This window comes from Bombus vancouverensis, chromosome 1, assembly GCF_051014615.1.
Source record: "Bombus vancouverensis nearcticus chromosome 1, iyBomVanc1_principal, whole genome shotgun sequence".
NCBI lineage: Eukaryota > Metazoa > Arthropoda > Insecta > Hymenoptera > Apidae > Bombus > Bombus vancouverensis.
The window spans coordinates 18851449-18878103 of NC_134911.1; the positions used below are offsets into that span (position 1 = coordinate 18851449).

At 31.3% G+C, this 26655-nt stretch overlaps 1 protein-coding gene across 3 annotated transcripts in view; it reads left to right on the forward strand.

Annotated features, from left to right (window-relative positions):
• Nucleotides 1-26655, forward strand: part of LOC143303228 (uncharacterized) — a 249437-nt gene that overhangs the window by 111438 nt on the left and 111344 nt on the right. The window contains exons 1-2 of one of the 3 annotated variants that reach the window (XR_013059322.1): nucleotides 8886-9379; nucleotides 12315-15722. The exons of 1 other annotated variant lie outside the window; for it this stretch is intronic. The gene's annotated coding sequence lies outside the window, so the exon portion shown is untranslated. Of the gene's footprint in view, nucleotides 1-8885; nucleotides 9380-12314; nucleotides 15723-26655 lie in introns of those variants that run through there. One more of the 3 variants, XR_013059321.1, reaches the window with a different exon arrangement.

The following is a 26655-nucleotide window of genomic DNA, read 5'->3' on the forward strand; positions in this document are numbered from 1 at the left end:
GATAAATGTACTCGTAACATACTGCCTTAACAGTTTAATGACTTGTGGCGAGAACATACGTTTTAAGTGTCACGTAATATTCGTCACTGTTATGACGGTAGATTGAAATCTCTCCGTTGAAAATTATGCCAGCTTGAAACAAGTTCCAAGACATGGAGACTAAAGAGGGTTCGTATGTAAATTTAATTGTATTAGGTAATCTCGTTGATGTTCGCGATCTGCGTGTTAAACATGTGCAATTTGTTCTTGTTCGTTACAAGGCAGGAGACGAGGAATAAATATGGGAAAAAAGAAACAAAAAATTAATGGGGCTATTTGTCATTGTATACGAAGTCATTATCCGGATATTAAATTTCCAATAAACGTAAATTCAACGGAAACTATCTCGAGAATAGTTCATGATATCCATTTGAATAAGTCAACGCGATTTAACGCTTTCAATCTTGGAACCGACGCGTTTGATTGTTACAAAACGAGAAATTATTTGGTTGAATGAAATATTTTCGTGTCTTTATGATATTTGATATGGCTGTTTTGTATTTGAAGAATGAACGTAATATTATAACCAGTAATTCAGTCTCCTTTAGTTTCTATTGTAATACAATCTTCCAACGTTTTACAGGCTCCTCAATTTCTTTTTCATAAAAATGTTGTTACTTCAATGCGGAACAATTTTCACCAATTGTTCATTTCATCGTAAATCTTGAATTCTTTTTTATACGAATGATTCTTACGATGATGTAAATAGATTATAATCGGGTGTTACTAAATTAGATAAACATACAGAAAGAAACATAAAGAACATAAAGAAAGGAATTCCCATAATTTGACAGTTTAATTTCTTCTTTTTCTGATACCATAAAATATGCAAACATTTCCTCTTAAAGACTTCCTTTTTGGTTAATTAAAAATAAACTTGCAATTATGGCATCCTATAGAAAAACTTTCTATTCAATTTAGTATTTCTATCTAGATGCATAATCTGATCACTTTAATGAGTTAATTGTGCAATTTTATTTTGCTTTGAAGGACGAAAGAGAAAATTAATTTATTCCAGTTATTACATAAATTATACTGCACATTGTCGTTCAAATTATATTACGTATATAACGAATTAATAAAAAATTTTGCAAGAATAAACGAGAATCAAGATTGAAACTCTAATTTAATTTCATTAATGTCATTCTTGATTCGCGATTACGTAAAAAGTAATTGCAAAATGTCAAGCTTTTAATTACTCCATATCGTTACGTTGCCATTACAAATTGGGTCTGGTGCGTGAAAGAGATTATATAAAAAGTTCAAGAGAAAACAAATATTCAGCCCACTTTTGATTCATTTTTGCACCAGATTCTGCTTATACAAAAATCTCGTTTGTATTCTGCAGCGAAATATAAATTGTTGAAAAAATTGAATATAATATATATGTATTATACTATTGATACTTTTTCTTCTTTAAATACTCGCCATTTATTCATGTTTTGTAAATATACGCATCTACCAAAACTTATCTCTATTATTGCCAACATTCAATATTTGCTTTTCAATTTATACCTGCTTTTTGTTTCAGTTTATTTATATTTAATTTCCGTGTTATACACGAAGATGGAATTGTCCTGAACAACTCATAATAATTACTATTTTTAAATTAAAGTTACTATTAAAAAAAAATTAGAATCTTCAACCAAAATAAATGCAAATTATCCCATTATGATAATGCGATATGTAACTGCTGATATTTTCTAATGTCAAAATCATTGGTTCGTGTTCGACTTTCATGGCTTGCAACAATTTTCAACTGCACGAGGAAAGTTGTTTCCTCGACACGGTGAAAAATGATATTGCCGATCAAATTTGTTCCCGACACCTATCGTCCACTTTAATACTTGAATAATTTTTGGAATATAATATGCAAATAAGTTGGAGTAATGAGTGTTACGATTGCAAAGGAACATGTTGCAGTGGCAACATATTTCAGTTGTCATGCAATGCATATATTATCCTGTAATTAACGGAGCAATGTAAGATTAAATTCGTTAAGGTGTTGCGATAATTAATCGCAGCGGAAATTAAATCGTTGCAATTTTCATCATACGAGACACTTAAGTGTCTTATAATATCTCGAGTAGAAAATTAGAGGTATGCATAAGATAGTTATATTAGCTTGTCAAGTCGTTCCTCCTTTTTCTTCCCCTTTCATTTTCAAGCGTAAATTTTGGTTAGTAAAATAAAGCTACACGTATACTATGCTTGTGCGTATTATGTGCACAAAATGTTTCCTATGTAGAAATTTGTTAGTTAAATCATAGTTCAGGATAAAATGAATTCAGAAATTAATTAATTTATATATGTAACATTTAATTGTGAAGAGAACCTAAGTGATGTATGTATAGACACGTTGTGACGTTACACATTTGTTTATAGAATAGATTTATCAATGTAAAAAGAAGTTCGAAGTTCAATGGCTTTAAATTTTGAAAAATTTATCAAATTGTTATTAATTCATAAATAATTAGTTATTGGTCATAATAGTACAAATTTTGCTATATATAATATATCATTTAAGTGAAACAGGTCCTCAAAAGATAAAATTTCTAAAGCTTTAAATTTAAACGCATCAAATGTTAATATTACAAATGAAATATTACAATTTTTTAAACATACATAGGCATTAATCTTCAAACTACGTAAGTTCATTTAATTAATTTCTGGATTCATTGATTCTTACGTCACATAAGCAATCTGAATTATTGAAAATTAATAATACTTACAGGCAATTTAAGGTATAAACGATAGACTTTGATATTTGATTACTATAATAAGTACTCGAACTAATGAAACTAAGTCTACCACCAACGAGTCTAATTGATAAAAGAAGATAACGATGAAGTGAAACAGTGGCATTTACATCGAAGTTATGGATTACAAATCAAGCTAATTTGCAACATAACAGACTTTGAGAAAAGGAACACGATACTAAAATAATTTCAATTAATGAATACGCTTTCTGTTCTTCTCGCCAATACTCTTTTAGACATAACAGTCAACCACTTCATGAATATTCTCTACTCTTCCTTTTTCCTTCATATCATCCCCCAGCTTCTCGCACCTCAAGGTGAAACCAGGATGCCATTGTCCGATCGATTATGTAAATCTCGACGTAACATGCTACGACGAACAGAGGAAAGATAAAATTTGACTCGTCTCCGACCTGTTCTGGACTGTCTCGATAACATGACACGTTAGAAAGACGTTTAAGGTATACATGCGTACGTATCATAATCGTCGCGAATGAAAGGCAGTTAAGTTAGATAAGAGTTAAGATGAACATTGTAGAGATTACAACTACGATCGGCAAATTCGCCTAATGCTGTGATAAAATAAATCACAATTATATTTATCGTACATATATAATAATTATTATTTCTTATATTAATTTTATGAGAAAATAAATAATGATAAATTAGAATGTGATGAAAGTAAAATTCATTCGATTATGATCTCTTATTTTCTTTCTATTTCTTATTACCAGACCTCCAGGGTACAATAAAGTTTGTTTAACAAATTCTGGTCTCAATAGAAATTTTTCTAACGAAAAATTTAACTATGTGAAAGGGTTGTCTTCGTACCTTTTAGTGAAAATATGAAATTTAAACTTTCTAGAAAGCTTCAAATATTAAATTCCAATGTTGAAAATCTTGCGTTTAAAAGCTTCACATATAAAATCAAATATTTGTAAACAACTTTACATGCAATATTTTTACTGAAAGTCTTCTATCGTTTACTATATAGTATTAATTCAGATATTCAATGAAAGAATAGTACAGTTGAATCTTCCCCCGAAAGCGAGATAAATAGAGAAATCAATGGATAACATTCCATATTTATATTTGGAGTATTTTCTTACAAATTTCCAAATCTTTGTAAATTGTACAGTAATACAATTTACTGCAGATATTTACACATTTATGATAAGTATCTGTATCTCTGAAAATATGAATTTGTATAAACATTCGCAGTGCAATAATGGTCGTAGTAAATATGTCAATGTTTGAGTAATGGAGATTTCTCTGTTGCAGTTAAATTCACGTACAGTTCCTTAAATTAAAAATTTTCTCACTTGTACCACTTTTCACCCTACATCCCTCAATTATTACAATAATTATCAAACAGTCAACATCATTGGACAGCGAATTTTTATGAAAATTTATATTTTCGTAAACAGAACTAAAGAAATAAAATTTAAATATATATTTGTTTTAACCATTAATAATCACAAAAATTACTTCACTTTGGATATTTTACATATTTTTGTATATTACGCACATGTACGCAGTTTAATCATCACGGCGACACTTCTTGTAAAAATTACTACGCATTTATTATTTCATAATTCTTATAAAAAGAATAAACATGTTAATTCTTACAAAATAATAAATGCACAGAATGCGTAATTAAAGAGAGATTAAAGAAGAAAGAGAAGCCGATTCTTCGGTCTATAATCTGACAATCTTTTACGATGTTGTCCGCCGTCAACGGAGCTTGATATCCATCCGACAGGATCGTTAATGTGTCTACTCGCTGTCAAGCGTAGAGGATCGACGAAAATCGCGGTGGTTCAAGAGTTTCAGGCCGCTTTCGAACCGTGTGCTCGGGCTCTCGTTTGCGTAATTCGATCAAGGAAAGCCGGACTGGACCGATAATGAAAGCTCCCCGCGAGGGAACGCGAACTCAATTTCGTATGCACGCTGACAGTGTAATTACCGAGCGTTACAACCAGTGAAATGACAATCGATGTGATCGAGCCAGTGGATATAACGAGTTATTACTATGAATTCTTTGAATGTGATTTCCGAGAGAGGTTCAGTTTTCTGGGAAAATTGAGACGAATGAAAATTTTCGCAATTCAATGATGCGGTTAATGAGAGTGACTTGCGTTCGATTCGAAGAAATGTGAGAAAAGTATGTGTGCATATATGTATACAGGCTTAGGAAAGTATTTGTACACTCGTAGATATGTTATACAGGCTTAGTAAAGTATTTGTACACTCGTAGATATGTTTTATTACGTACGTTACACGAAACGTTCTGAAATTTCATCGACACTGTTGCGAGACTCGACTACTAATATGATTGTCTCGATAAGGATTGAAATAAATCTGAAAATATGCGTAATGCGTTCGAATAACACGTATGAGCAGTCATAAAGCGATTCCTTGTTAAAAAATAAGAAGGACGCGTAGAAGAAAATTTTTTTTATATGACGCTTCGTTCCCGATAAAATCGAATTTGAAAATTTGTCGAGTGAATTTAATCTTCGGTTAGTTTCGGACTAGATAGAAGTAAAGTAAATCATCGATATCCTGTATAGTACTTAATATAATAATTCTACTATAGAAGAATTACTATTCTTTCATAGAATACTACATTTAAATGGACATTCAAACCGAAGAGCAAAAAAGGCTTATAAATAACTACGAGATTATGATATTAAGCGAGTGAACTGACAATAAGTACCCATCAAACAAACATTCTATAAAAATATACTTCAATACGTTCAAAAGACTTTTTATTCGCTTCTATAATACTAACAAGCTGTATTGACAGAAATTTTCCATCATGAAAATCCCATCTGCAATATCTAGTATTATATTCAATTAAATCGCCAATAACTCATCGAAAGTTGAATAAAGAGAAATTTCAAAGCAGAGCAATGATTATATTTACGACACATCGGCGATTCTCGGAGATAAAATTTCTTCAATTACAGGATGAAATAAGTTACTGGTACAGAACGCTTAAAAGCATTCCAACGTCCAAAATCTTAATCTGAACGAAAGTAAAATATATGCACAGACTTTCGCGAAGAAAAAAGAAATTGATTCCTCGAGTCCATTTTATTCGCATAACTTTTTCAAGTGTAAACCTCGTATCGGTCCATTAAACGCGATGACCACGTAAAATGAAGCTTGTGATCGGTATATCTTCTCTGTCGGTTACTCTACTCTGTACACACGATTTAGGCAAACGATAAGAGGATTATCTGCGGGTATCACGTTGTCATTCAACAGAATTAACGATGACGTTCCGCGTAAGTAGCTTTCTCCGTGTATATCACCTTGTACACGCGTGCAGTGCACACTATGCGACGTGAAGTGCACGTGAATTTATACGTGCACGAGCACCTGTCTGCCGTTATCTCCTGCTCCTTTTACGCGTTACGAAAGGAAAATGATATTTTGTTTGTTGATATACATACATTGTTACGTGTGCATTTATACTCGCGTCGTGTTTCTGGAACACTCGTTTGTAGATTTATTTGCCTGAAAGGCGATAAGAAAACCGTGTTTGTTCTTAGCTTTCAATTTATATTAGTTTAATCCTGCAATTTTCAAAAATTTCCTTTCCCATATTTTAACTTCTAAAATATTTAAGTTTCAGTTTAATTAGAAAGAGATTTTATTTCTATATTTTCCACTCCTTTTTTTTATTATTTTATCATCTTGTACTTTTCACACGAAACGATATTACTCGTGAAATGACCTGAAAATATAATGGAAATACAATGAATAGCAGCAGGAATAATCGTTCTCACCGATGATTTCAAAAACAACGTGCATCGATTATTCCCTATCGAAGACCACGTCCAGGCGGATTTCTGAAGTAAGTTGCGCGCGATAAATTACGGGACGCGCGTATAGACGAGTCAAATACGTGATCGAGCATGTAGCCACGAACAGGCGCGTGTGGATCGATGCACGTGTATGGTTTCGGGCGATTAAATGGAAAGTAGCGAGGCAATCAGCAGGTAATGATCTTCGTTGGGTATCGTGGTTGCTGGCCTCTTCTTCTCGGTTGGCCGCGACCGTCTATGAAACCTAGGAATGACAGGCAGGCCGAGGCGACCGTACTTTCCGACTTTCCATTTTCCCGGCGAGTTCACCTTTTCCGGGCAAAATCTTTCTTTCCTGCAACCTCGGCCGATCCAACGACGTCCAGGTATTAACGAGGGAAAATTTATCACGTGCCTTTACGTGGCCGTGCTCCAGCCAAATAAGTACTTCCTCCTTCTGCCTCTGGAAGTCGCTCATTCTGAGAATCTCTCGAGAGACGATTGCCCTTGGAACGGTTTATTCCTTGATAAGCTTCGTGAAAGGTCAATGAATTCGATTTTTGGGGTACATATGTGAATAAAAGCTTCACATACATACTATCATCAGTTGCTTATGAACGTTTTTGCATTGCATAATATGTAAAAATATACGTATGGAATATTCAGATTAGAGTATTTGTTACAATATTTAATTGCTTAGGTTCCACTTCTTTAATTGCATTCATAGATGTATGAAAATTTATTCGCGAAACTTCAACAAATCGTCAGATACAGAGAACGACTGGATAGAAAATCCATTATAAAGAAGAATTGAAAAAATTATAAATTAATAAAAGAATTTACTGTTGTAAATCACCTAGAATGTTTGAAATTATATAGTAATCTACGTATCTTCGCAGAATCAATTTACTCAAAAAAAAAGAGGTTTCATATAAAAATATTGTTATTCTACTGTTTTTACTTACTCCTTTTTAGGAAAATCTGTGATCGGTTATTTTAATAACACTTGTATTTTGGTTAGATAACGAGCTTCCTCTCTTGAAAGATGTTCACGGTGTTTATTATACCGGCATATTTGTGGTTCACAGGGTTTACTGTAAATTGTGTTTTGAATAATACGCTGCGCTTTGTGCCAAAGTTTCATGAACATTTCGGTTCACCTTTCCAGGGCAAGCCCGAAGCTTTTCAACTGAAACTTCTGCTAACGCGTGAAACGTCAGATCTGCCCTGAAAAACGAGCTGGAATGTTTACGAAACATGGGAACAATGCGCGAAATACTATTAAAAATGCGATCGAAATTCAGAGAACTATAAATACATTGTCGATCACGGATATTACGACACCTACGTGTATTGAAAAATTCTAACAAATTTTATCCTGTTTAGTACTTCACATCATAAGACACGTATGAGACGAATGAAATAACAGAATTGTAAGAAAATACTTAGAAAATAAAAGCGGTGAAAAGAATGCAATTTGCATTAACACTAGAACATCCGCTAGTTAACACGAAGCTATTTTTACCAAAACCAGTGAAAATGACTGGTCTTTAAAAAATACGCAATAATAGAACATTTTTACATTTATTGAGTTATTACTTTCTTACAGAAGGAATTCCATGTTATGTAATACATTTTTGGTATTATTAATCCATCTGGGAAATCCATCATCCCTAAACGAGGGTTGACACATTTATAAAATTGTAGAACCAGTCATTTCGACTGGTGTGGTATTTCTAGTGTTAGCATCTAGCGATCTAGCGATCGATCCGGAATTTTCTTGATAAACGCGGTAAAAATTTAAAAACGCGTGGAGAATTGTACAAAACGCGCAGACTGGTTAATTGGAGTTCGATAAACAGAATGCAATACCCTTTTATACTTTGGCAAATACCAGTCATTTTAAGTAGCCTTGATACAAAATTATTTTCTGTTTGAATATATAAAAAGCAAAATAAAATTCATTATATTATTCTTTTAGTTATTGTTGCGAAAGTCATTACATCATTGTGGGGAAAAAAATATAACATGAAGTAGGAATTTTAAAATAAAATTGTAAAACCGGTCAATTTGACTGGTGTGGTAGTTCTAGTGTTAAATATCAGCTATTATCCTCCGACAGTGTGTCTCATCTAAATATTAATTCTTACGATCATCGAAGATCGTAAGCTTTGACTGATTTCCATCTACTATGAGCAAGCATAGATCATGGATAACACGATCTGGAAGCAAGTTTCGCGCGTAATCCGCGCGTGTCGCGTGAATCGGTTGACCAAAGAGTCAGAATCGCGAACGGGCGCGTCAAACGCGCGTGGAGAACGTCGTAGAGCAGCCATGCTCAAAACCGAGCGTTTACTCTGATTTTAAAAACAGAAGAGCAGAAAGAGAAAGGAACGATCGTGTCGCGAGCATAAATCGAAGCAAATCGATAAATCGGAAGGATTAAAAGCAACAGGAGGTCTCTATAAACAGTGATCGATACGGTTGACGTTAAAGCGCGAGGTAACAGTGATCGAATCTTGGGAAACGAGGCGAGTAATCGTCGAGCGAATCGCGAGCAGTTCGAGAGGGAGGAAAAAGGAAGGAGAGCGAAAGGTGTGGGACGACGAAGCGGGGAAATGAAACCGATAAGGCGATTCGAGGCTAACCTTCGCGGCGGAGAAAGAGAAAAGTGAATTGGGGCAAAGGTCTCTGACATCGTGGCTGGCCGTGGGAGAGGAACAAGCCACGGAGAAGTGGTACGACCGGCTTCTAGAGGAGAGAGAGGTAACTGTTAAGATCGAAAGTGCTTTTACACGAAGACACCTGTTGGACGATCCTCGCGCCAAACGACCGTCGCTCCATCTCCCCGTTCGTGATTTCAGAACAGATGCTCTTCCATTTTTTATCCACCTCTATTTGATCATTTCTTCGATCGGGAGAGATGGTTGACTTTTATTGGTACACGAAATTTTGCAAAGTGTTGCGAATCTCGCAAGACTTGATGACATTTTTAGAGAAACTCTGAGAGAATGTGATTTTGCCAGTAGTTTTGGATCTAGGAATGCAATAAAGTTTGGAATTTTGGAGATTGGAGCTTGAGCGTTTGACGAGGAATTTCCTTGGTAAATGTTTCAAATTTTAGGGAGCGTTTCGAGTTTTTGAATCGAAGATCGTGTTAGGTTTTGCATAAAATTTGTCTCCTTTTTAGAAAAACTTCTGTTTCGTAACAGTACATTTTACTTATGGTTGTTGTACTACAAATACAATGTATAAGCGGATTTTTCGTTTATTTTAGTTGTTATTTATTTTATTTATTTATGATAAATTGTATTGTAAGTGTCTGTTGTATCGTACAGGTGATATCGAAAATGTTAACTGTGACGTTCACTGACGTATACGTTTGTTTTAAATTTGCTAATTTAATGTGGGAAGTTTCACTCCATTCACTGTATTTCATTCACAGATTATCATCTTTTTCATGAAAGATTTTTTTACAAAATTATAATGAAGTAAAAAAAAATTATTTAATTAGTTGTACCTTACAAACAAGAAGGTTGAATTGTAAAGTAACGATACGTGTATAAGATTTGAATACATGTTAGAAAAAGATTGTTAAATGTAATACATTTTATTATACTTAATCCTCTATAACGTTATGAAACAGAAGTATTTTCGTTATAGGAAGCTAAAACGATACATTTATCATATACATAAATTTGTTGTTTTAAAAAAGCCATAACAATTTTTCGTCGGACTTGATAGAAGTTTCTATTTAAGTTTTTCTATTTAAACGAAATTTCTTTCATAAATTTTTGCAAGCTTGTAACATATTTTAAAGAATTAATTTGTAGAAATTGCAGATTTGTTGTTACAATTATTATTATGTTACTTATATATTATATATTATGATTATTATGTTACTTCATAACATTTGGAACATGTTTCCGTTCGAATACTTCACTCAGAAATTCTCAAAAAATTAAGAATGTAGACAGAGGCGTCAGAAATTTTGGAATGGTTTCTTAAATCCAGACGTCCTCAATTTCTGAAACCGGTCTATAATCGCAACCTGTTTTAGCAATTTTTAACATGCGAGGAAAGAAATTTCTAGAAGGTATAATGTTACACCTTTGAATAAAAGTATGCCAGTTCCTTTATCAACACCATGATAAATGGAATTATACTTTATAAAGACGTGCATTACTTTAAAACTGAGCATTCGCATTATAATGTATACTTTTACTCGATGTTACGCTTACCTCCATTCACAAGCTAGAGAATATCATACGAATCAAATTAAAATATATGTAATTTTCTCAAACGAGTCGCTTCGGACACTTATACCTTTAAGCTTAAAACATTCGATTATGAAAGAGAATCACAGGAATAATAAACTAAATTGAAAGATTGTCCAACTCTTGACAGCATACATCGATACATTTAAATAAGATAATATTATATGATTTTGTATTTTTTAATTGATTGCTTACAGTGAGATTCTGTGAATTTATTGAATCATTATAATGAATTATTCTGTTGAAATCGTCGGTGGAATTTTACAATTTTTTGAGAAAGAAGTTTGTTTCAAGAATTGTGTTAAAAATTGTGACAGTTGTTCAATTATCTTTTATAGAAAAGAAATTAATATTGGAATATGATCGAACAGTGAAAAACTTGTTATAGTATAAAATAAAGTTCTGGTAATTTTCCATAAATTATGTCATATATTCCATAAATATATATTAATAATTAAAAATCCATGGTAATTTTTGTATTGCATGGATATCAAACTTTTCCAAATCAAACCAAAAATCAAACAATATTAATATTAATAACAGGCATAGATTGTGAATTGTCACAATCAACCAATGGCGATAAAAATGATAAAAAGATTAATCTATTGATAGTGGATCTTCTTTTTTAAAATTTGAATCATTAATTTGATATATCCATACATGCAACTCAATAATATTTCGAATTTAACCTTTTTTTTAAGCAACTACTTAAGCCAATCATATTCACCGTGTACATTTTAATCATTGCCATTTAAAACACGTTGTTATCTCATCAAATGCGTCATTAATACATAGAATCGAAGATGTTAGATATCTTGTTTGGACAGATAATAGTTCGAAGACATTATTTTACGCGCATTATCGCGTACACCGGCATTCCTTTGACGTATGTTCGCTGACTAATATCAATTTAGATACATAACGTTGACACTTCATGTCGTATTGATAAATTTTTCTATAGCAAATAATTAATTACACTAGTTTCCTTCTACATATCTTTGATACGTATGAAATTACTTCTATAATGATTTAATAATGAGTGCACGTGTTTATATTAGTAATACACTAATGGTAGTTTTTAAAAGCAAAGAATATTTTTATTTAGAATTTTCGTATTATAAATGTTCTTATTAATTCTATGTTTGAAGCTTTATTCTTTAACCCAGCAAGATTTTAAACCTTAAATTGTAAAACATTTTAAAACTACTGGACGAAGTGGCTCTTGCATTAGATCACAAACGATAAGCTTTACTTTAGTATATATTAGAAAATTGTATTAAAGGTTGTGTGATAATCTTTAGAAAACAGAAAATACAAAAAGCAAGTATACGTAGGATGTAGGCAAAATATTAAAGAGAATTATTTTTCTTATTCCAAGCGGCGATCGTTAGATTGCTTATTCGATATATCATTAATTTTTCTAGAGACAGAAATATTCAAGAAGCACCGGAGGAAATGTCAGACAAATTAAAAACACATCTATGAGATATGACTACAAATCGAAATTTTGTTTCTGGAAAATTCAATCAAATCAATTTATAATGTGGTAATTAACTACGAATATCGAATTCACTTAGCCAAGAAATCTGAAATTAAGTTATTCAGCCATAATCGAGATGTTTCTTCACGACTTTGACGTATGGAGACGACGAATTGTTGAATTTCAATCGAACCGGTTTCTTTAGCGAACCAAGAAACGAACAGCTATGGGTGGCATACGGTGGTCCATTGAAAAATGCCATAATCCTAATAAAATAGTAAGAATAGCCAGCGTGAATTATTGTCGATAGATATGCGAGACGCATTCGTCGAAGGCGAACAAGACGATGTCCTTGAGGCAAAGAAAATCCAAAGAACTTGAATACGAATTCCTTAACTTCGTGTCTACAGCAAAGTACTAACCCTTTCTACCCTACGTGCGAGATAAAATCCATTTTTTTTTTTTTTGTTTTATGAATATACAGGGTGTCTGAAAAAATAGAAATCAAACTTATATTACGTATTAATGAGATGAAGTAGGTGAATTTAATGAGATGAATTTACATAAATTTATGGCCGAAAATGCTTCATTCGAGAGCTACACGTGTCCAACCTGTAAAAATTCTGTCAATTGAAAAATTGTTCATTTTGACAGTTAATTACATTGAGATCAGTGTCAGGTACTAAGCTCGTCTCTTTCAACGCTATGAATGTTTCATAAAGGAAAGCAATCTTTTTTTTACTGCAATCTTACTTATTGATCACGAAAGTTGGGAAACAGTAATCGTTACGAATAGATTTATCGCCAATACATCAATAATGTAGTGTTAAATTACTACAGCACAACAATGAATACATAGAATAACGTTTAAAGAAACACAGGTAAATAAGTGTATAAATTCAAAATAACATAACATTACAGAGGATTAAATCCGATTCTAAATGATACTTACGCTTGCATCGAGGATTATGTAAATTGATAGTTGGGCATATTGAGAAATGAATAACAGGGAAAATAAGAGAATCGGATTTTGTTCCAGTGACTGAAGAGCTCAAGTTAAGGGTTATTGCAACGATTACGTACGTTAGGCAACAAATTATGGCGAATTAATATTACAAGACTCGTAAAATGGAGCAAGCGAATTGCATTAGGGATATTAATGCTCTCCAGTTATAAATTATTTCGATTCTAACTAATAATACGTCAAAGTGGAAATTATGATGGATTTACGTTTCGAGAGAGTATGATGTATAATTTATGGAGCAAAGTAATAAAATTTAATTTTGAAATTTAAAGTTGCTAAAAAAGAAAGAAATTCTTTGTCCGTTACGTTCAACTTTTTTACATATAGAAAGAGTTCACACTGTAAATTAGTACATTTTTAAATAGATTCATTATACAGATTCAAATTTTGATAGAGAATTGTAAATAAAATAAATAGATTCTTTCACATAGATTGAACTTTTAGCAAAAATGCGTACATCAAATAGATTTTTAAACTTATTTATTTTTGTTTTAAATGAATATTGAATGAGTAAGGAAATATCATTTTTACCACATTCTTTTGGTGTTATGTATAATAAATTAATTAAAATAAAGGTATTCTAATCCTGGCCTCTATACATCCTATAAAAATGTATTAAAACGAGTTAAAAGACAAGATCAACATACTACTTCACAAAACGCAAATAAGATCCGTATCAGAATTCAATTATTTGGTAGTCTAAAAATATACCGATAATAAGGTTGTGTAGAAATAAGGCAGTTTTATAATCCTTGAAACTGAATTAATGCGAGGAAGTTGATTAATATCAGGCAATACATATGTATGTATGTATTTCGTTGCAATTTTCCAAAGATACATGTAACGATATTATTTCATTGATTAATTAAAAAATACAGTATTGTGATGTAATTAGGGATGGTAGTTGGATGATATTTGTGTAAAAAATATGCAATAAATCAACTTTTTCTGTATATGTTACGTAAATTATTCGCGCGATCAAAAGTAACGTAATCGTTATTACGACGTATGTTTCATTGAAAATCAAAATAAAATTATGATTACGAAAAAATACAAGTGCGATGTTCCTTCAAATGATATTGATTAACGTCCTGATTTTATCATTATTCAAGAAATAATCATTTCTATAAAAATTAGTTATACACTGGAGTATTTCCATAATCGCCTAATTATAAGATTTGTCTGTCCCGAATATAATGTTCAATTACGTAATACGAATGAGATCTAATATGTAATATCATCGCCTTTAGTCTAATTGTGTTGAGATAATTTTTTTGGTTAGTACCATTTTTAATCTTACTCACTTACAATTCCCTTAAAGTATATTTTATAACAGTTGAAATAAACGAATAAATCTTAAAGATCATTAATTTACTTCGTTTCACCTTTATGTTACTATAGTCAAAGTCATAAAATTAATTGGCTTCGTTCACAAGTATGTTAATCGAAGTAAATAACTAGAAACAAGTTGGCTGATTATCGCACTTCTAATCTTAGAAATCTTATCTCGTCTATTGCCAATTATGTACATCTCCAGTGAATCGATATTACTAAATTTACAAATTAATAGTTTCTCGGACATGGCTACTCTTATAAGAAATTTAATCAAAAATGTATAATTTAGAGTAAAATTTTTAATGGTAATAAAACTTTCATAAATTTGTTCCCTATTATTAAAATATTTAAGCAGACTGTTTTACATTTCTTGAAACAAACGTGTATATTTGAATTATTTTTCGGTGTTCTTCAGAACGAAAGCTATACAAATGATATATACTCGTAGCTTTAAAAAGTTTACGTAAGAATCACTGTAAGATACTTTTGTAACAACCTGTAGCTTCGATACATTAGTATTGGTGAATCATGAAATCACAGCTAACGAGTAGCTCCGGCAGGTGTTCCCGGAAACATGTAAATAATGTTATTCAGAATGTAGTAAGAATGCACAGTTGCATAAGTGCTATTTCCCGATAGCGACGCTGAAAATATTCAATCCAGGCGATAATCGACCGAATTTACCTCAACGCCGGATTGTTACAGTCGCAATAGATTCACTATAGATATTTTGTTCGTTTAAACAAGAACATCCATAATTTCACATGGATTTCAGAGCACATAAAAAATAAATAAGCAAAATTGCAATACTATGCAATATTGCGCAGCTTGCATAATTTATTTCTTTTTCTTCTTAAGCATATGAAATCTCGATGGAGATTTATTCCGCCTTACCTTATTATCTTAGAAAAGAAAAAATCACAAGTTTGTCCTTTAATTTATAAGATGCATATTCCCCTTTCGTAAAAGATTGCAAATTAAGTATAATATATATTGATTGTAAATTTAGTAAAATAACTATATGAATGTATATAACATAATAATAAATCTGTTTAGACAGTTTGTTGCTCTGCATTTTTGTGTAATTCCTTTTGTAACGAAAATGTTATTTTATAGGGTTAATTATATAATTAATTAAATATTTCATGTTTCTGCCTCAGCAAATGTAAACGTCTCCTAAGATACTCGTATATTTTTAAAGAATTTCGAAAATTAAAAGTCCGATACCAGTCATATCGATTGATTTGGTAGCTGTATTGTCACTAAAGGTACTATCATTTTTTTAAAAAGCCCCTACACGATTACAAAAGAAAGAAAACTGGAAATTTCAACAGGTTTAATGGTTTGTAAATTGTGCTAAATTTCATCGCATTAATGTTAAATTAGCAGATAGTCATTTTCCTTTGAAGTTGGGTCAAGCAAGTCAAACAGAATCTCGCAAAGATACTCTTACGTATTTGCACGAAATTATTGATTAACGATAAATTTGCAACGTTTCTTGGAATTCGTTTGACAAAATCCCTTGCAGCCAGTGTTTCACGCGATTCACGTCCTTGTCGATGACCAGTGAAGCCACGGTGAACATTGTACAATAAATCCTAACGAAATCCCCGATGCGTGTGTAGCAAATGCGATAAATAACAGTTTTAGAAAGCATTATGGACATGGACGTTCGCCTAAGTTCTCGATTTCCATTCACTGCCCCCGCTTAATATTCCCTGCGAGGAGAGCTCGGATTATCGTTCATCTTTTTCCTTTTTTTTTCTTTCCATCCTCCACTCTCGGGTGGCCGATCTAAGGGGAGAGTTAAAAGACCGTACGATGTCCACTGAATATCCACGTTTATGCACGTTCGCGAATTTCCTTTCAGGAGGTACACGACACACGAAGATGTTTGCTTCCATGCACGTCTCTTGTTATACGTCGCCAAGATTCGTTGACCTTTGAAAGAACCGCCTTACGTTTTTAACCAAAAGCATGTAAAAGCAAATCGTTTATAGTTTTCGTTTGTTCGAAGATTTTGCTGTGAATGCAGCTTTTGCGGAAAACTTCAAGTTTATGCGTATATATATATATATTTCTTTCTCTGCATCATAATATTTAATAAATTTAAATTTAAATTTATTGAAGTTTCCATATTTATAAAATTAATAATTTATCCGCCGTGAAATAATGTATTATTGTATATCAATGACTCAATTTTATTTATTATTATTATCATATATTTTTTCCTTTACGTTATTTAAAAAGTTTAAATCTAAATGTATTTATTCAAATTTCAATATTTATTATACTGGAAATTTCTCCAGTTTGATACATTGAATAATGTATCTTGATGAAATTATATCATTCAAAATATTATCAGTTTATTAATTCTTATTTTCTCTTCTCTTTCTGTAACAAATGAAGTTATAACAAAGGATTGGGAAGATTCCTTAACTGTTGAATAAATATAATCATTTCTTTTGAGAAAATGGATTAAAAGAAACTGTACGTAATTAATTTTTACAAGTGTCGGATATTTGGTAAAAGGAAGATTAAAGCGGAAAGAAGTTTATTTTATATACATACTATGTTTGTTGGTTTAAATGACTTAAAAACTACATAATGTGGTAAAAACATTACGTGGTAAAAATATCATGTGTCATTATTTAAGTATTTTTGAGGATAATCTGCAGAGAGTAATTAAAATTATTTTTTTTATGAAAGTGCTTTTGCAAGTTCTTCTGCAGTTATCGCAAATATTGTTTTGTATTCTTTTTTGAAATATTACGATAATGTTATTTCACGCAGCTTTATCGTTTTTATAAATTATTCTTTCTATCTTTTCTTTCCTTTGGTTTTAATGTTACTTCAACCTCGATGGTTATTTTAGCAACACTGTCTAAATTTTGCTTTTTTTTTTTTATTACGAGTTTAAGGTCATATGCACCTTCCAAAATTATTAGTGGTCCAAGTGACAGTATAATGGTCGTATAGTGGGACAAACACTTATCTACAGTAAGTAGTAAAATCCAGTATTCTTTGGCAAGGCTAGAGCCTTTTGGCAAAAGACTTCTTTCTTTGGCGAGTTTAACGAATTTGGTAATTCGTGTTATGCTCTTTTCATACTGTACTTAGAGACAGGTATTTAGGATGTGATTGATGTTTTTTGTATGTCGCAAGTATCACAGATTTTTATTTATTTTAAGTACTACTTGCTTAAGTACTATTTTATTCTCCTTTTAAGAAGATAGTTAAATGCTTTTGTGAAAACTTTAATATTCTTTGATATATGAGTCGACAATGATGTGTATAATATTATTTTTATGAAATGTAGATACGTAAGATGCAACATTGATTTCATCAGGTCTTGCTACAAATAGTTTTGTCTCGTATTTTGCTTCCTGAATTTCGGAAGTAAGTTTAAACGGTAAATATTGAAAATAGTTATTTAATGCTTAGAAACATTATAAAAAGATTATTAGTACAAAATGATTAATAGTAGTAATAGTGCTTAATTGTGTTTTATGACAACAGTGTTTAACCGCAGGTAGCAAAAGCAATACTATACAGAATAAAGCGATCCAATTGAAAATTATTACGTGACCCACATTATTTTACACATTTATCATTATCGTAAAAAAAATTCGTTCATTCGATCTGGTAACATTGGAATGCTTTAAAAGATACGATACGATGAAACGTTCCAAAGCAATATAGTGAAATATTATCTGAATGTTTCGAAAAGAAATTTAAGAACGAAAATAATATTTTTAAGAAGTATAAAAGTATCGAAACATAGTTGTACAAGATAATAGATGATACATCATACGATAGGAAATACGATAAACTTTTTATGTTCTAAGGTTAAATATGTACAATAAACACGTTAATTGCGAATTTAATTATTCTCACGGTTTATCGTGTTTTATTCTATTGAATTAACTTGCATCTACAAGCGAACGTTTCTTGTAATTAGCTTTACGAATCGGTTTCGTTATGCACAAACAGAGTATCAGTCTTAAAGGATTGTTGACCTTGTTATCGTTCCAACACCTGTATAATTAACGATGCAATCTACGTACTTATCTGGCATGTAGTTAAAACAAGAAAGCACATTACGAATTGACGAAACGATAGATATGCAGGTTTTATCAGAAGTTAACATGTCCACAAAACTGAGCAAGCTTATTATACAATCAGACCGTTTGCATTACGTCTTTACAATCCCTTTTCCTTATCTTCGAAAGCTTGTGTTTAATCCTGTATTTCCTACTTTTGTATCGCTTTCGGTTTATCTTTCGATAAATAATTTTTCTATGCAAAAATTGTATCAAAATTCAAATATTACATAATCAACAAGCACGAACCACGAAATTCTTTATCACTACGTTTTATCATCGAAGACATTAAAAATGCATACAAAAAAAGTTAAAAGCCTTCAAAGACATCATGTTTTTTTTAAATATCTTAACGGTCTATTAGAACGAATTTTTGTTAATCCTTTCGTTTTTTAAACGAAGCCCTTGTATTCTGAATATTTTTCTGTAAAAATCTGCTGCAGTTGTTAGTTAATCATATAATAAAAATTTATTATACACAATACAATGCTATTTTTCTTTGATATAAACCTGTATGCAATTTACAAAGATTATGACAAAATTATTATTTACTAATATTCGTCAATTATTTCTGCATCATATGGTTACTTTCTCGTGTCAAAGAAGTACAATTACAAGGAGGACGCATAAAAATCAATAAGAAAGCACGTGAGTGTATACTTATTTTTGCTCTTGTAACTCTAAAAGGAGATTTCTTTCGAATAACTGTCACATTATTTCTATATTAATAATCGCTAATGGCTGGCTTGAGGTGGGTGCCGTAAATTAGACAATATGAATGCACCACATATACTTAATGACTATCATTATCTGCGAAACAGAACAGTATGAAAGAGTACCCGCCTGCGGGGAGCTTGGTTGCATTCGATTCGAACCCTTGACCAAATCGATTTTAGGTCGCGATACCCGCATGGAATTCTCTGTTTGATTACGTTCTGACGCTCGTTTGTTTGCTTATTTCTGGAATAACATACGCGAAGTTGATTAAATAACAGAACGATGGAGGCAGTGTCAATTAATTGGGCAATAAGCAATGAGTTATAGCTTATGCGACATAAATTTGAGTGGGTATCGCATCAATAAGAATAATACGCACGATAGTAGTGAATTTCATAATCATTGATCATCAGGCTATTATATATATAATCGATGAAGTGTATAAATTTCAATTAATGGTAGAGGAGATCGTAGAAGAAAGAGTTGGTTCTTTTTTATGAGAGAGATATGTATTTTATATATATTGAAATTTCTTATTTAATTATAAAAAATTGTAAATATGAAAGATTAATAGTTGATATGAAAGTTTATCTTAAATTGATTATCCAAAGTCCTGTACTCTTTATAATATTTAATGTAAGTAATTCAATTTTCTATCTAAATTACATCTCTTTAATTATATTCGTAAAAACATCGATACCAACATTTAGCGATGACGATCTCGTGTCATCGTGATGTTAAATTTTATGCTCGTTCGAAAACGCGTTTTAATACGATTTAAAAGGGAAATTAAGAAAAGAGTGGGGGAAAAAGGCAACTTTCGATCGACTGAAGAATTCCGCGAACCGTAGCCGGCCGATTTCACGCAGTGGCATTTAGGAAATGCAAATTCCCCGGCCTGACATTTCGCTCGGTCTCGCGCAGCGTCACGTTAAACTGTAAGTCGCTTCTTGACGGCTACGAATCGCTTACCCGCGGCTAAATAGAAGGGAAACGATCCCTGAACTTCCTGTCGGCTCCGCTATCTTGTCAATCAACTGTGAATCAATTTTTCTAACATTTCAGGAGGCACGTTTCACGCGCGATGATTGGATCAATCGTTTCGACGTTACCTAACCAATTCAGAGATTGAAAACGCTGTTTTCAATTTCGTATGTTAAGCACGAAATAATCGATGGAAGAATGATTATATGAAGATGTTGAAAAGACGAATGGATTTTTAGAGGGGAAATTAATGGCTTCTGCTCGATCTTATACCTTAAGAGTATTGTGAAAAGCAATTTCGTATCGTTAGATTATTTATGAATTGTCGAACGAAATTTATTTGTAAATGCATGTAGAATGCAGTAAGTAAACGTAGTTAGAATGAAACTGGTGAATTAACGATCTTTGCTTTTCCATATTATTTGTGGAAGATTAAAAATAATGTTATCTTGCCACTATACGCTGTTGAAATATTTTTAATGATTTAGATTTTCCTTGATTATGAAATTGTATTGACTATTTGTTTAGCTTGTGATCTTATTGAAACGCTACTCATTGGTCTATGTTACTACGTGTTATATTGATAATTTGTTAATATCTTCAATTTATCGTCTTCAATATATTATTATAGAAATAATATAGATATTCTGTCCATTGCTAAAAAATAGGGGAAATAACTAAAATACCATCTGTGTATATTATTCACAACCATTTAATTATTACGAATATCATTTTTAATCACTGCCGAAGGTTTCCTATCTTTCGTACAATCTCATCCAATCAACGTAAAACTAATTATCTTAATGAAGATATTTAAATAAAGAACTAATTATTACATCGAGGAACATTATTTATGATATTTACAATTCAGTATGTCCAATAATGATAAATAAACTGTATGCAACGGTTCGCAATTTGTATTGCCTATCCCAATTATTACAGCTCGATTAGCAACCAAGTGTGGCGATAAAAATAATGTGTACGTTACTATTAAATTTATGAAGTCTTTAAATAAATGAAAGCTCATTAATACCGAAGTTGATCAACGAAATGCTTGATAGTATTTATTATCACTACTACTAATATTTCTAGTTGTACCATTCGAAGTTTAAAATGTGACTCAAAATTAATATATTCATAGTTTCCATTGCTAATTTGGGACATTTTTGTTTCCACAAAGTATTTTAAAATTAAATTTTTCTCAATGCTTAATCTCATTTTCAACACAATGTGTATATTTCCATTAAAAAAAACATACGAATATTTCTTAATTGATGTATGATTTTTACGATAATGGTCACAGGTACACAACAAACCCTAGTATAATTGCATAACACAGTTTTTAGATAAAACTTTGTTATCTTCGCAGAAGAAAATATACAGCATACTGAAATACATAAATATTTTATTATATGAAAAAAAACATATTACGTATTTTACTATGATTCAAAGACTAATTAAAATTTCCTACGAATTAATTCCATATCTACATTAGAGAATATGATCTGAGCTAATTGAATTTTTTATGAAACTTCGAAGGCTTGATCTGAATTATTTAACTATGTCTATACTTCTTGCTAAATAAATATACATATGCACCTAATCAATAAATTCTTCAAACTACATTTATATTAAAAATCTAAAAATTTATTATTTCTCATAGCGAAGTACCACTATAGTTTGTGGTGACAGCTTCACAATTAATTAAAAAAATCGATAATAAGGATGATTAAGAGAACGTCAGCATCCAACTGAACAAAACGAAAAATTTGTAACGCTATAAGGTAAATTTGGGGAACGTTAAGGAGGTTATAGCTGCTAAGATAATTTCGATGATGGAAGACACGTGAGGAACAGTTGCATCCTCAAATTACCAATAATGATTGCCTTCCACCCGATAACTTTATTCAAGCCTGTTATTACAGACAATTTTTTCGACACAAGCGATTCCGCACGAAGATTTAGTTTTGTTCATTTACGAACGATGCGCGTATGAAATATTCGTTTCGAATTCAAAATAATTGCAAAATTGATCGTAGTCGATAAGATCGAATTTTAAAAGGCATCTCGAAATGAACATCGAGTTTATTTCGTTTGAATTAAAAGGAAGTATGCTCGTGAAACTCGAGGAAAGAAAATGAGTGGCAAATATTAACGAATATCAATGACGATTTCGGAAAAATAATTATTGAAAAATCTAAGCTAAGCCTTGCTTATCTTAATATGAATATAATTTCGACATTTTTGTTTCGGTGATAATAAGAAGATTTCCTTTTAGGTGTATCACACGGAATTATATTGAAATTGAAATCTGCATGATAATTTTACGCTTTGATATTTATCTTATTGGTTTTATGCTATACAGAGACGATTTTGAAAGAACATGCAGAATCATTCGGTATTAAATTTAAACCCGTTATTTTTCTTGCTCGTTTTTCTTCAATTTATTAATTTATAAATTGTGAATTGTATCGAGTAAATTAATTTAATTTGGTAAATGGAAGTATGAAATTGAAGTAAGGTATGAAATTGATTTTAATAATATTAACAGAAATGAGTATTGTTATATATTGTTAATAGAAATAAATAATCTTATGATATTTATACATCTTGTTAAAACACAAATTTTAAAAGCAAATTTAAAACGTCGAACAAAATACAAGAAAAAGAAGGAGAGGAAAGTTTTAAGCGTTAAAAAAATACGCAATTATTAGAGATATTCAATGATAAGAATGTAATTTACAAAATGTTTTCAATTATACAACAGAAGCAATTGATAAAATACTCAACGTTGAAAATACAACTGGTATAAGTGATTCTTTACATACAATAAAATAAAGAATGTTAATTTGGATTTTCGTTTTCGTCTGTGAAAATATACAGGAATATATCTTATCTCTCTTTCGAATATTATCTTTCTCATTCAATCTGTTGTTCGTGTGTATTTAACATTTGTACCTTTTAACATAACAAAACTTTATAAAAATCCATCCTTAAATATGTATATCACAATAATACGAAACAGTAATATTGTTTATTTGCTTATATTATTTGTTTTGCAGTTCCTACGTACTTAAATACTATCCTTGTGAAGTAATGAGATTCATTATCGTGCCAACATGATTTGAAATCAATTGAAGGTCAAGATAGTAGACAGCAATTATGTTTAGCTGCTTAAACGAATCATCAAGTAATTTTCTTCAATGATTGAACTAAGTGGGATAAGTAACAAGGTTTTATACTATGCATATAAATGTGTTTTCTCGACTTTATCATATTCTGCTATTCTTTCTAAACGCTCACTAAATATTGGATTATTAGAAATACTACTCCGCACGTTCTTAAATTTGTTCCAAATTTTAGCAACATAATTGTAATAACCGTGTTGCGTTTATAATACCAATAAAATTTCAAAAAGATCTACACGCATAATATATTTAACATGTCCATAGCAATTTTCTATGATAAACGTTCAAATACTTTCATGAATCACTATATTTACTATTATTATATCGTACGTGAATATAGATTTAAAATATTTCTCCTATTATTCTTCTACTACTTATTTTCCACTTGATTATTTTACATTCAAGTAAACTTTCAGCTTTAAAATATCTAACTTACATCATCAAATTCAGTTTACCCTAACAACGATATTTATAGCGTCATTCTTCATCAATATTTTTCCATTTGTGCCAAACAAATTGGATGTTTTATCTGCTTTCTATTATTTACTAACTTTTATCATTCATACTGTTTCTACACCAGATTATCTGCAAATTGCGGAATATCGCGAAAGTGAGTGTTTTCTCTTTTAATCTACCCAGCACTTACTCACGTGCGTATTTATGTTAGCCGTACTATCTCTATTCTTTACCATCGATACTATTGTACCGTCTCCATTCAACAATTGACACGTTATACGCGTAACGTACATATAAATTACTTCTGATCGAAGACTATCGCGGATGGTTAGTCAATTTACAGTCACGCCCTGGATACACATACCATTAGGATTAAGTGGAATTAACATACACGTACATGTTTGCCTACGCGGAATCACGCGACGGAATACACCTCGTAGACTTTTGCCGACCTCAATAACGTGACGTCCTATTAGCGGTTCGATCGCGCGGTTCGACTAATTGCGTCAGACGTGAAATTAATTAATCATTACCAACCGGAAGGTAATCGCGATTTATCACGAGCACCTTATCGATTTGTTTTGCTACAGACGAGATGCAGAATGGACACGCGACGCGAGTCTGCTCTATATTTTTATTTCTGTACGATGTCTCCAAGATTTTTATATGATACTTTTATCAAATCTTACGACGATTATTAATTTTCCATGGATGATAATATTGGTAATTAGCAAAGCGCGGATTTCTATGCATTTGTGAAAAATTTTAAGACGCCAAAACGAATAGAATACACGTAATATGCAGAAATTAGGGGTAGGCTGGAACCCTAAAACGACCCGATCCGTCCCAAGTATCCCGTAATTCGAGATTGTCGGGATTGTCGAGAATTATAAAATTATATAGTATACTATAATATTTTATAAGAAAATATTATATCTGTTGCATATTTCGTTATTACCTTTGCTCCATATTCTAGCCAGTATAATTTTAAAATTCTCATGAATCCCGCAAGTCTTGGGAATCCCGACTTAGTCGAGAATCTTGAAACTCCTGGGAATCCCAACAATCTCTAGTTATGAGATAGTTATGAGATAAAAATTGGCTAGCCGATCTGATATTTTATTTTTGAGATCTCGCACACTTCTATATAAAAGTGAAATATTTTCTAGAGTGAAAATATCATTATTTTATCTAATAGAATTATATTGGCAAAAAAGAAAAAAATGCATGATACATTATGAACTTTACACGCTAGAGGAATTTCAGAAAGTGTTTGAATTAATTGTAAACACGAGGTTTATTATTTATTATTAACTCTATCATTTGATATCCATACTGAAGTTTAGAAATTCAGGGAAAAGCTTAGGGAACTACACCATAAATTTTATAATATAACAGGTATTTATTATAGTATGCGATTAAAGTATTATATACACATAAAACCAAATCTAGATTGATTCATGTAAAAGAAAAGCTAATGTACGCATCGAACATACATATAAGAAAAATGTACATATTTTTTCGGTATATAGTAGTTTCTATATCTTGAGATTGTATTATTGTTTTTTAATTCTGTGTATTCATCTGTCTATTTAAGATTAATGGAGAATCGCATACTCATTACTCATTCTTGCAATAATTTCTCGTAAACGGACCACTGACGCTAAGTCATAATAAATAGTCTTGAAAAAAGTTATGCAAGTCACGCGGACTAGTAAATCTGTGATCTTGACACTTACAAACGAGATTCTTTGTAACAAAATTAGCAATACTGCTAATGAAAACGAAGGATTGTTTCAAGAAAATTAACACTTATTTATCTATACAATTTTATAGTGGAATATCTGTTATATTTTCACAAATAAACTATTATCAAATACAAATTGTCGATTAACATTTAAATTATTTAAGCGATGTTGGAATATTTAGATATTATTAACAGTTAAAAAAAATTTTCAGTGAATACTATTTTGCGCATTTCATTCGAGCATTCGTTCTTAATATGCATACTAGACGATCAAATTATCTAATTGCAGGGTGAATGACTCGTCGAATCGTTGAATTCTAAAACAAAACACGTCCGCGTGTGCGTTTAAGCTCGCTTCGAGCACGTTTAGTACGTGTCCGCAATATTAACATTTTTTCCTTGAAATTCTCCGGGAACACCTGAATTATCATTTTTCAAGAAAACTAGACGTCAATATGCCGGGTTACGTTTTCTCAGAAAGCAAACTTTTCCCACATCTCGCATCAGGTGATAAACTTCACGTTTAACAAGTCACTTTTCAATTTTAAGTAGATTCGTCACTCGTATACATCCTCCGTAGTCTTCGTCACTTTAAATTACTCAATGCAATACATTTTTAGAGTTTGATATTTTTTTATAATAAACTGAATAATCATTAGTTTATTATAAAATACGCGTATTATTTGTTGTATCATAAAACATTAGGACATTATACCGCAGATATTTAGAAT